At 41.8% G+C, this 11,041-nt stretch overlaps 1 pseudogene; it reads right to left on the bottom strand.

Annotated features, from left to right (window-relative positions):
- Nucleotides 1-7,121: 7,121 nt before the first annotated feature.
- LOC113010372 (uncharacterized) lies at nt 7,122-10,082 on the bottom strand (annotated as a pseudogene).
- Between the last annotated feature and the right edge of the window lie 959 nt (nt 10,083-11,041).

Raw genomic sequence — 11,041 nt, forward strand, 5'->3', positions numbered from 1 at the left:
ACGGGGGCTCCACAAGGCTGTGTGCTCAGTCCTCTGCTCTTCACCCTGTTGACACATGACTGCACACCAACCTACAGCTCCAACCACCTTGTGAAGTTTGCGGACGACACAACGCTGGTGGGGCTCATCATCAAGGGCGATGAGACCCACTACAGGAAAGAGGTTGAGCTCCTGACCACGTGGTGCAGAGACAACAACCTCCTGCTAAATGTCAGTAAGACCAAGGAGATTATTGTCAACTTCCAGAGAGGCCACACCTGTCACCCCCCATTGACCATCGACGGCGCCGCGGTGGAGAGGGTGAGCAGCACCAAGTTCCTGGGGGTGCACATCAGTGAGGACCTCTCTTGGACCACCAGCACAGCATCACTGGCCAAGAAAGCACAACAGCGCCTCTACTTCCTGCGCAAACTCAAGCGGGCAAGTGCTCCACCACCCATCCTGACTACATTCTACAGAGGCACTATTGAAAGTATCCTCTCCAGCTGCATCACTGTGTGGGGCGGTAGCTGCACTGACTATAACAGAAAAGCTCTACAACGCATTGTGAGAACAGCTGAGAGGATAGTTGGTGTACCACTCCCCTCCCTGCAAGACATTTACACCACTCGCCTCACCCGCAAAGCCATCACAGTTGTCAACGATGCAACCCACCCCGCGCACTGTCTGTTCAGCCTCCTGCCCTCTGGAAAGAGATACAGAAGTCTCCACTCCCGCACTACCAGGCTCACCAACAGCTTCATCCACCAGGCTGTGAGACTGCTGAACTCTCTTCCCTCCCGACTCCCAGCCAGCAGAATCACCAGATTGGCAGAAGTATAGGAAGACAGATTGGACTCTACTCCCCCTCACCCACGCACACTCTCCAACAAGGAAACACTCTCTGAACCGGGAACTGAAAACATTCCTGACTTGCATTGCAATTGCACACACCTGCAGCTATATATATATTTTTGGTATTTCTTTTGGCACTGTTTATATTATTATATTACTATTTATTACTTTATTGTTAGGGCTGTTTTTTTTGTTGTGCATCTGCACCTTATTGTTGTCAATGTCTACGCATGGGACAGTGTGAAACGTAATTTCAATTCCTTTGTATGGCAAGTACATTTGAAGAAATTGACAAATAAAAGTATTCTATTCTATTCTATTCTATATACAAAATCACACCTCATATGCTTAACATAGTCTGTCCATTTAGACCATATTCCGTAGAAGGTATCCCTCTGAAGTTTAAGAGAAAATGACACTTTTTCCATCGTATAGATCTCTTGTACAGAATGTATCCAGTCTTCTATCGTTGGTGGTTCAGGCTTAAGCCATCTTCTCATAAGATGCTTTTTACTTGCGGCCAGAAGGATATACAGGAGTCTTCTGTCGTTGGAATTCAGTTTATCCACTGGTGCATTGCACAAAAACATGGTCTCAAAAGTTGAAGGAAAAACAAATGAAAAAACATTTTGTAAATGATCATGGATTAGAGACCAATACTGGCGAATATCTTTACAGTCCCAAAAGATGTGGAAATGGTTAGCTCCATCTCCCCCACATCTCCAACTAGAGCTGGGCGATATGAGATTTTTTCATATAACGATATGTTTTTTTCATTTCAGGCGATAACGATATCTATCACGATATAAGCCAAATAACTATATTTGTAAGATTTAAATGTGCCGTTGCTCACAAGTAAAATGTGAAATAATCAGCAGCTTGTTTTTATTTAAATATTTATTTCCCATAATAAGTTCAACAGGGTAGATGTACTTAAGAAACATGAGACTTTTTCAGATAAATAAAGGCAAATATTGCAAACTACACAAAAGGCAGCCGCTAAAGCGTTTAAGTTTCAAAATAGAACAAACGAAACAGACTAAAATGTCAATTCCACTTAGAAACAAAATATTAATTCTAAAAATAAATCTTAGTTTGTTTTACAGAAGAACAGACAAAACTAATTAACTTTTGTCAATATCAAATAAACTGAGAACTAAAAGGAAATTCTCAATCTCTCCTTGTTGTATAGCTTAGCTTTTCAAACAGTTTTAACAGCTATGAACATGCCAAAGCAGCAGGTGGCGCTAGATTCCTAACCGTGCAGAAATGTTGGCCAATCAGAAGTCTAGAAGCCTCGGTGGGAAAAAGTAAACAAAGCTGGGGCATAGAAGCAGAACAGAGTCGTATGTGTGGATCGACAGTAACTGTGTGTATATGTAAGCATTTAAACACTGCAGAGAGTAGAATTAACAGTAACAGTATTGTAGAAATTCATTTCACCGAAACAATAACGTGGCACAGTGTGACGCATGCACCAGTTTATTGTATTTCCAGCTACTCTGTTTTTTGTCAGACTTGAAATAGCCGAAATACCTTCACACTACGGAACTTCTATGGCTCTTCCGTTCGACAATCTCTCCGGCATTGGAACCATCATCTGTTTTCTCTTCGGTCACGCTCGGTAGATTTTTCTAGTCGGCACACTCATTTCCTCCATTACGCGCTGGCTCCATTACCCGCTGGCTGTTTCCCAAACAAACACACGTGCGGCTTGGCACTTGTGCTGTATGTAACAAGTCACGCGACGTGACGCTGCGGCTGTGATTGGTTCGGCTCTGCGCTGCTTAATTTGGATTGGCTGACCTTTTTCTTTTTTTTTTCTTTTTTTTTTTTTTTTAAGAGGACAAGAGCGGCGAGGTCTATCGCGATAGCTTAATTTCTCTATCGAGTAAAAGTTATATCGCGATACATATCATTATCGTTCTATCGCCCTGCTCTATCTCCAACATTTATCACCAGTTCCTCGATATCTTTGTTGAGCAGGGGTAATGAAAAATCTCATAATGCTTTTCCAGCAAAATTCACGCCAAACATTAGACCCAGTGGTAGCCCACTGTATCTTGCATGCGTGAGCCCAACACTTCTCTGTAATTGTCAAATTACCCTCCTTTTCCCACTTCGCTTTAATATACAGAGTGCTGTCGTTTTTACACCGCCGGATGCTGTTATATAATTTAGAAATTATTTTACTTTGCACTTCAGATTTGGTTAATAATAAGAATGTTTCTACAAATTGTAATTCGTTTAGGTTCACTTTTAAGTTTTGATTAAAATAATTTCTGATCTGTAGATATCTAAAAAAAATCATCTGATCCCAAGTCATGTTTACTCCTTAAAGATTCAAAGCTTTGAAATGCACCCTTATGGACAAATGAATAATAATTGGTTATACCTTTTGAAATCCAGTTTTTGAATCTATTATCATATTGATTTGGAGTAAAATCTGAATCATATGCACACCATCTTAAAACCTTAGAGGCATTTTCCAAACCACCAATTTTTATTACTTCTTTCCAAGCTGATATCATTATTTGCAGTATAGGTTTATCTGCCATATGTATTTTATTCTGCAATTTTATGTCCGATATTAAAGCTGAAACTGGTATTTCTTTTACTATTGTTCCTTCAACATCTTTCCATCCGGCGGTGTAGTTTGGACAACAGAGACAAATCAGCGGTCTTAACTGAGCTGCACAATAATATTCTCGTAGACAGGGAAGCCCATGACCTCCCTTTTCTTTCTTTAATTGAAGCGTTTTATATTTAACTCTAGCTTTTTTCCCATTCCAGATATATTTTGACAATGTTCTATCCCATACCGCAAACTGTTTTTGTGGTATGGTAATCGGTAGAGACTGAAACAAATACAGCAGTCGGGGAAGAATATTTAATCTGATTGATTCTACCCTGGAGTGTAGGTCCTGAAATGGAATAGTGTTCCATCTTTGTATATCTGATTTTATGGATTAATTTAGAGGGGCATAGTTGGCATTGAACATTTTGGTGAAATCACGATGTATTACCACCCCTAAATACCTAATGCTATCTGCATCCCATTTCCATTTATAACGATTCTTGATTTCGACTGGTGGCTCATAATTTAAAGTTAATACCTGCGTTACCTGCGGAAAAGTAATTTAATTACAGTAACGGGTTACTTAGTAAGTCATTACAACCAACACTGGAGCTGGGTTGGAAGTGTGTTTAATAAACACATTAAAATTTGAATGGGAACATCCCAGTCAACACAAGGATCATCTCTGAAGTTTGGCCACCACCCTTACATCTTATATACACCCTCACAGACACTCTCAAACAAAGAACATCCACAGGACATCACGTATCCCTATACCTTCAGTCCAGCTCATCCTTGACCTCAGAGAAAAATTACAACCACCTGTCACCTCCCTTAAAGTAGGATTTCTGGAGATCTTCCAGTCTACGATGGGTCCACTGTGAAGGTGCAATAACATGGGGCCCACTTGTGATAACATTCTATGTGAATGCATACAACTGATGAACACTGAAGTGAGGAAATAATATTACTATTACTAATGTGATATGATTAATACATAGGAAAAGAAATCTGCCACCACATCATGAAAATAACATACTTGTGGTAAATACACATAGAAATGAACAATTACAAGATTAAGTCTGCATAGCCCACAAGTTCATGCGACCCTAGGATGTCGCTGTCATCTTCCTGCTCCTGAAAAAAACATACATGCATCAACCCTTTCCTTGTCTGCTTGGAGTAGGGACAATCTTGCATATCAGTGTCAAGTCAGTTAACCATTTGTTCCCATTATCAGTCCAGTCAGTCCCTGTATGTTTATTGGTGAAAGCACAACTTCTTCTGTCGACTTAAGTTTCTACTGCCAGTAGTGATGTGTCGGTCGCGAACGAAATGAATCTCAGAGCCGGATCTTTGAAGTGAGCGTCACGAGTTGTAGGGTTTCTTTTTTTCTTTCTCTCACCCTCTCTGTCGCACTTTTTTTCCCGCTTCACTCCGCACGTGAGCCTTGTGCTTTGCGCTGGGAAGAGGGGCAGTAGTTACGCTCGCAGTAGCACATGAACAGAGCGAGACAGAAAGAGAGCCAGGGACAACAACATCACTTTAGAAAGGTATAGGAATCAACCACAACTATTTTCAGTTGCAGATGATAAAGGATTCAGAAAGTTTATTCACGCAGGCCCATATGACAGAGAATATGCATCTTCTTTTTGTTTTCATATTTTAATTTATATTTAATTGTGTTGTGGTTTGCAGCGTTTTGTTTTGTTTCACTTTAAATTTGTTTAAAAGGAAAAAGATGAAAATTTAAATAGTTAAAAGTTGAAATGTAAAAAGGTGGGTTTTGTCCATCCATCCATCCATTCGCTTCCGCTTATCCTTTTCAGGGTCGCGGGGGGCGCTGGAGCCTATCCCAGCCGTCATAGGGCGAAAGGCGGGGTACAACCTGGACAGGTGGGTTTTGTATCATATGATTAATTTATTACAGTTTATGTGGAGTGAATAAATAAAAGTATAGTTACAGTGGTCCCTAGAGACAAAGCACGTACGAACTCTAAAACACGTACAAAACATAACAGAAGTGCTCCGGGATGCTAGGCGCAGTGTAAGTACATTAGTTCAATTCAATTCAATTTTATTTATATAGCGCCAAATCACAACAAAAGTCGCCTCAAGGCACTTCATAGATACAGAGAAAAACCCAACAATCATATGACCCCCTATGAGCAAGCACTTTGGCGACAGTAGTAATTCCTTTTGTGCATAATTTTATATTGTTGTTAATAATAAATTAATTAAAGCAACAAAACAACCTCAAGAGCTGGCTGGGAGACGAAAGAGCCGGTTCTCTAAAAAGAGCAGGAAATCCCATCACTAACTGCCAGCAACATGACATCATTTCAAAGAAGAAAAAAGACAAATTCAGAATTGATTACCTTGCTGATTCCTTTTAGACAAGGGACTTGGGACTTACTATCTAATCGTGTCCCACATAGGTGACTTTCTCCAGAACCCATTGTAATGTGGAGAAGCTCACTTTACCATCGTTTTTAAAGCAACAGTTTTGTATAGCACTTTTAGTTCCAATCATGCAGGCCTGCTTGAAGGAGAGCAGATTTTCAAACCTAACTTTCAGTGCACTCCTCAAACATAAATAAAATAAAATAAAATTCTACAAAATGTAAAAATATGAAAGCCTAGTTTTAGGATTTTTCACTTCCACTTGGTAACAAAAATGCAAGTTTTATCCCATGTAACAAGGTGTATGTCATGGTAAAACCTCCCCTACACATCAGGAACAAGAAACTAAGAATCTACTAGTCTCACTCATTTAATCCCTCTGCTGCATTCTGTTCACCCCTGCTATAATTCAATCATCTTTCCTAATATAATATTAGTCCAATAGTTCATATATTGCTTCTCATCCCACTAAGTGAACCGAACAACATGATAAAATCAGAAACACAGGCTTAAAATACTATCTGGTCTTCTTGAGCTTCATTACATGCGTGTATGTGTTAGTAGGATTAATACATTTTGTGCTCCTTAAAGGTTAAAATATCAATACTACAGTCTAAATATCAGGAGAGCAAATCAATATGTCCTTCTTGTTTCAGAAACATCTAAAGTCAGGTTCAGCTAAATCCTAAGCGTTTGCAAGTTCACCAAGTGAATGTAAAGGTGTTGTTAACACCGTCAACAGGTACCCCCGCGTGATGTGTGCCACTTCCAATGTGATTTTTGACACCCCCATATGGAGGACAACAAGAGCCACGCACATCGAAATAAAGAACTCTGTGCTTGAATAATGAATTGTAGAATAAATTCTTCATTTGTGAAATTTTTCAATCCCTCATTAACAAAGTGATTTTTTAAATGTTTTTTAAACTCCTAGGATGGTAATGAGGTGCAGTATAAACTTAGTTGGCTGAGTTTATACTGCTACCGATGAGTCTGAGCGGGACTCTTTTGTGGATCTATGGAAGTCCATATTTACTTATTTAATTTTTTGTTTCACACATGGTACAGCAGTAATTCATTTCTTATACACAACCTTCCTGTTAATTAAAGTAACACTGTTTCCATGCATGAACAGGAGCATTGACACCTGCCCCCTATCTGTGATGATACAAGTAGGCAACCAAAATTACACTCTGACAATATTTTACACGAAACAAGACAAAACAAACAGAACAATATAATCAACAGTGAGCAATACCACTAAATATCAAACAGAAAGGATAATTTTTTCTACAGTTAAATTCTGTTATTTTCAACTTCTTCATATTGGTTTATCGTTTTATTGCTATAGCAGATTTTAAATTGAGAAACCTTTGTACAACACATGCTATACCTATTATAAAGACACATCTCCTGGATGCACTGGTACGCATCTTCAGTGATGTATCCTAAGGTCATCAGGTGTTTCGGGTCTCACAACATCATACACCCTCGCCCAGGCGACCCAGCCGGGGGTGATCAGGCCCCGACTTGCGTACCAGTAGCTACCCACGGATCAGCCCTCTTGATCCACAGCCACCTTGTGGCTTTCTCTGCCGCTTCACTCACAGCCTGGATGGCCCTCTTCTTGGCTGCCCCAGCCACGCCCAGCCACACTTTGCAGAGTGATCGTCCTGCAAAGCCCCTACAACCCACTTCTATGGGCTCATAGAAAGTCTTCCAGCCCCTTCCCCTGCACTCCTGCACTAGTTCCTGGTACTTTCCTCGTTTCCTTTCATTGGCCTCCTCAATCCGCTCTTCCCAGGGCACTGTGAGTTCCAGCATGATCAGCTGTTTTGAGGCCTCAGAAATAATTATCATGTCTGGCCGGAGTGATGTTTTTGCAATGTTCTGAGGGAACTTTAGTTGTTTACCCAGGTCAGCCTGTAGCTGCCAATCAGAGGCTGTGTTGAGGAGGCCAGTTGTCAAATGTGGGCGCACCTGGGGGTTCTCTCCAGCCTTAATAAAAGAGATTGCCTTCCTCGGAGCATGATGATGCTTGCTGGTGCTGATTGCTGAGGCAATCTTTCCAGCAACTACTCTGAGCACCTGGTCGTGCCGCCAACGATACCGACCATCGGCCAGGGCCCTTGGGCAGCTGCTAAGGAGGTGTTCTAGGGTCCCTCTTCCAAAGCACAGGGGACAGGCAGGTGTCTCGCTCTTTCCCCACAGATGGAGGTTTGCTGGGCTTGGCAGAGTGTTGTAAACTGCCTGCACTAGGAATCGGATCCGGTGGAAGTCTGCCTGCATGATGTTTGCCCAGGTGACCTTGCGCTGCAAGGTGCTCTCCCACCTTGTCCATGCTCCCTGCCGCTTAAGGCCTACAGCTCTACTTACTCGCTCCTCCTCCACACCTGCTCGGACCTCTTCCTGGAATAGCAGGTGTCTCTCCTTTCCCTGTGCCCTGCTGACCTGGGCCTTTGGGACGTACCCCAAGCCTGCTCCCCCTGTTGCTAAGACCCCCATCAGTGTTTTCTGCCTTAGGCGTGACTCCGCCACCTCAACTGCCTTCTCAGCCTTCCACTTTCTTCCTGTCCTTACCTCAATACCTGCTGATGCCACCTTGCAGTCTTTAGAATCTCTGTACTGTAGGGCTTCTCGTGTACGAGCCACCTTGAACTCTTCTTTGAGACCACTGAAGGGTAACTGCACGCTGTTGCTTGCCCCATACAAGGCAGCGCTGGTGAGACTCCGGGGAAGTCCCAGCCACTTACGAAGAAAGCCACTGATCTTTCTTTCAAGGGATTCCACAGTAGTTATTGGAACTGTGTAGACAAGCAAGGGCCACAGGATTCGGTTTATGTTTATGTTTTTCGAATCCTCCTCTTTGGGAATCCAGACTCCCTCTGCGCACCTCCACTGATCAGCAACTCTCCCTCTCCGCCATATCACCTTTAAGATCTTCCACAGGTGGCGAAGCAGCTCTGGGCAGCGCTTATAGACAAGGTAGGGTACGCCACTGGGACCTGGGGAGGATGCAGAGCGGGCTGCTTTGATGACCTCACACACCGCCTTCAAACTTGGCTCCGTCAACTTGAACTCTACTGATGGTGGGGCAGAGTTGATGAGAGCTTTGTTTGGTCCCAAGTCTTGTTCCCTCAGTGGGTCACTCATGGTCTCATGAAGGAAGTTATTCACCTCCTCTGCTGAGCACTCCAACTGCCCGCTTCGCTTAACTCCAAGCAATTGTTTGGAAAAGCGAAAGGGATCAGCAATAAAAGCTGCACGTTTCCTGGCTATCTCTCTTCCTCGCCTCCTGTGCCATTCTGCTCTACGGAGGGTAATCAGCTTCTTCCGCAAGATGTTATGCAGTTCCTCTAAAGCTTGCTTCTCCTCCGCATCAGCATTCTTGAACTGCTTCTTAAGGCTCCTGAGCTCCTGACGCAGTTGATGAATCTTCATGGCCCTGCGGTTCATGGTGTAAGGGGTCTTGTTGTAACACTTCTCGATCAGGCCGAACCTTTCTGAGGCGTAGCTGACTATGATGGTGGTCATTGTTTTAAGCCTGCTGTCGGCATCTCTTTTGGCCACAGCTTGTATGATGTTGGAGACATCCTCATCAAACTTCTGCCACTCGCTCTGGCTGCTGGCCACTTAATCCGCTGTTTTGGAACTACACTGCTTGGATTGGAAGAGTCCAGTGCGTGGAGGGACTGGGCTCTGTGGGGTGCCTCCTGGCCGGGCTCCTCCTGCGTCTCACCAGGTTCTCACCAGGTTCAGGACCTGTGCGTTGCACCTTACTCTCCCGCGCCAAACATTTCATTCTAGCCTGATGGACCTTTAGGCCACGCTGGTTCTTACACAGCTTGCCGCAGATACATGTCTTACTCGTAGTCCTTTCCATTGCATTGGTCGTTAACCTTGAGTCCGTACGATTGGAGACCTCATCCTCCCCCCCTCTCGGGATCTCCTGGGGGTATCTTTCTTTAGGGCTTTCCGTAGCTTTTTGGGGTGCTTTCTCACGAAAACTGCAGACCGGGATGCTAGCCCACCCTGCCCCTGGAGCTGTCTTTCCGAGCTGTCATCTGTCTCTCCAGTAGTCACCAAACTTTCTTGGTTGTCACCTAGACTCTTAGATGATGAATGAGATGATCATTGAGAGAATTTCTTATGCCTATGACTGTTGGACACATTTGCCTTTGTGTGGTTCGAGCAAACCGATGCTTAAAATAAAACTTCCTTCTTCCCTCCCCATGTTCTGAACACAATACAAATACACTTTGTAACTTAAGAGGTAGTGTTTTATTTTTTGCCCTAAATATAATAATTTATGTCTGTAATTTCATTATATCTTCTAGTTTTCATAATTTTGATTTTATATACAAACTGTTACTGTCTTCTCTATACTTAACGTTATGCATAATTCAAAGCGCTCTCTTCTGTAATAAATATAATGGTTTGGTTATTAGTCACATATGTATTCCCCCATACTTCATCACAATAACTCAGATAGGGTAGAAACAATGAAAAATATAATATTCTATATCTAGCAAGCAATTAATGAAAATATGATCAATTAAAGTTGCTAACTTTTCAGTTATTCTACTAGGTTTAGTAATCAGAGGGTAAAACCCTCTTCCAAATATTAACTCAAAAAATCTGATGATGACTTATGATTGGACATTAAAAAAAATATTATAATCCCCGCAAATACAAAATGTCTTATTTCCCTTTACCTTGCTCAATAAATCTTCTACTAGAGGTGGGAATCACCATACATCTCACGATACGATATTATCACAATACTTAACGCACGGTACGATATTATTGCAATTTTTAAAAAATATTTTGCGATATTCAGATTCTGTACATAAAGGTAAACTTTATCAATATTCATTTTATCTAATATCAAAGTCTCACACTCAGTCTTTCTCTCATTTCAGTCAGTTTTATTGTTGACAAACTGAACGGTTTGTATTACAGTCTAGTCCAACTTAACTGAATGCAACCATCTGGTACAATTATAGCTATTCTGAACAATGAAATTTCTGAAAACTATGCAGCCCATTCAGCAACTGAAGAATTTGAAAGTAAATTAAAACAAAATATAATTTTACATTAAATAAAAAAGTTTTAAACTTAATTAAAACAAAACATGTCTTAAATTAAAATAAGTAAACTGTCATGTTTATTGCTGCCAAAAAAAAAGTTAAACACATTTGGACAGTGAAGGAATGTAAGGATTCT

The sequence above is a fragment of the Astatotilapia calliptera genome, chromosome 3 (assembly GCF_900246225.1).
Source record: "Astatotilapia calliptera chromosome 3, fAstCal1.2, whole genome shotgun sequence".
NCBI lineage: Eukaryota > Metazoa > Chordata > Actinopteri > Cichliformes > Cichlidae > Astatotilapia > Astatotilapia calliptera.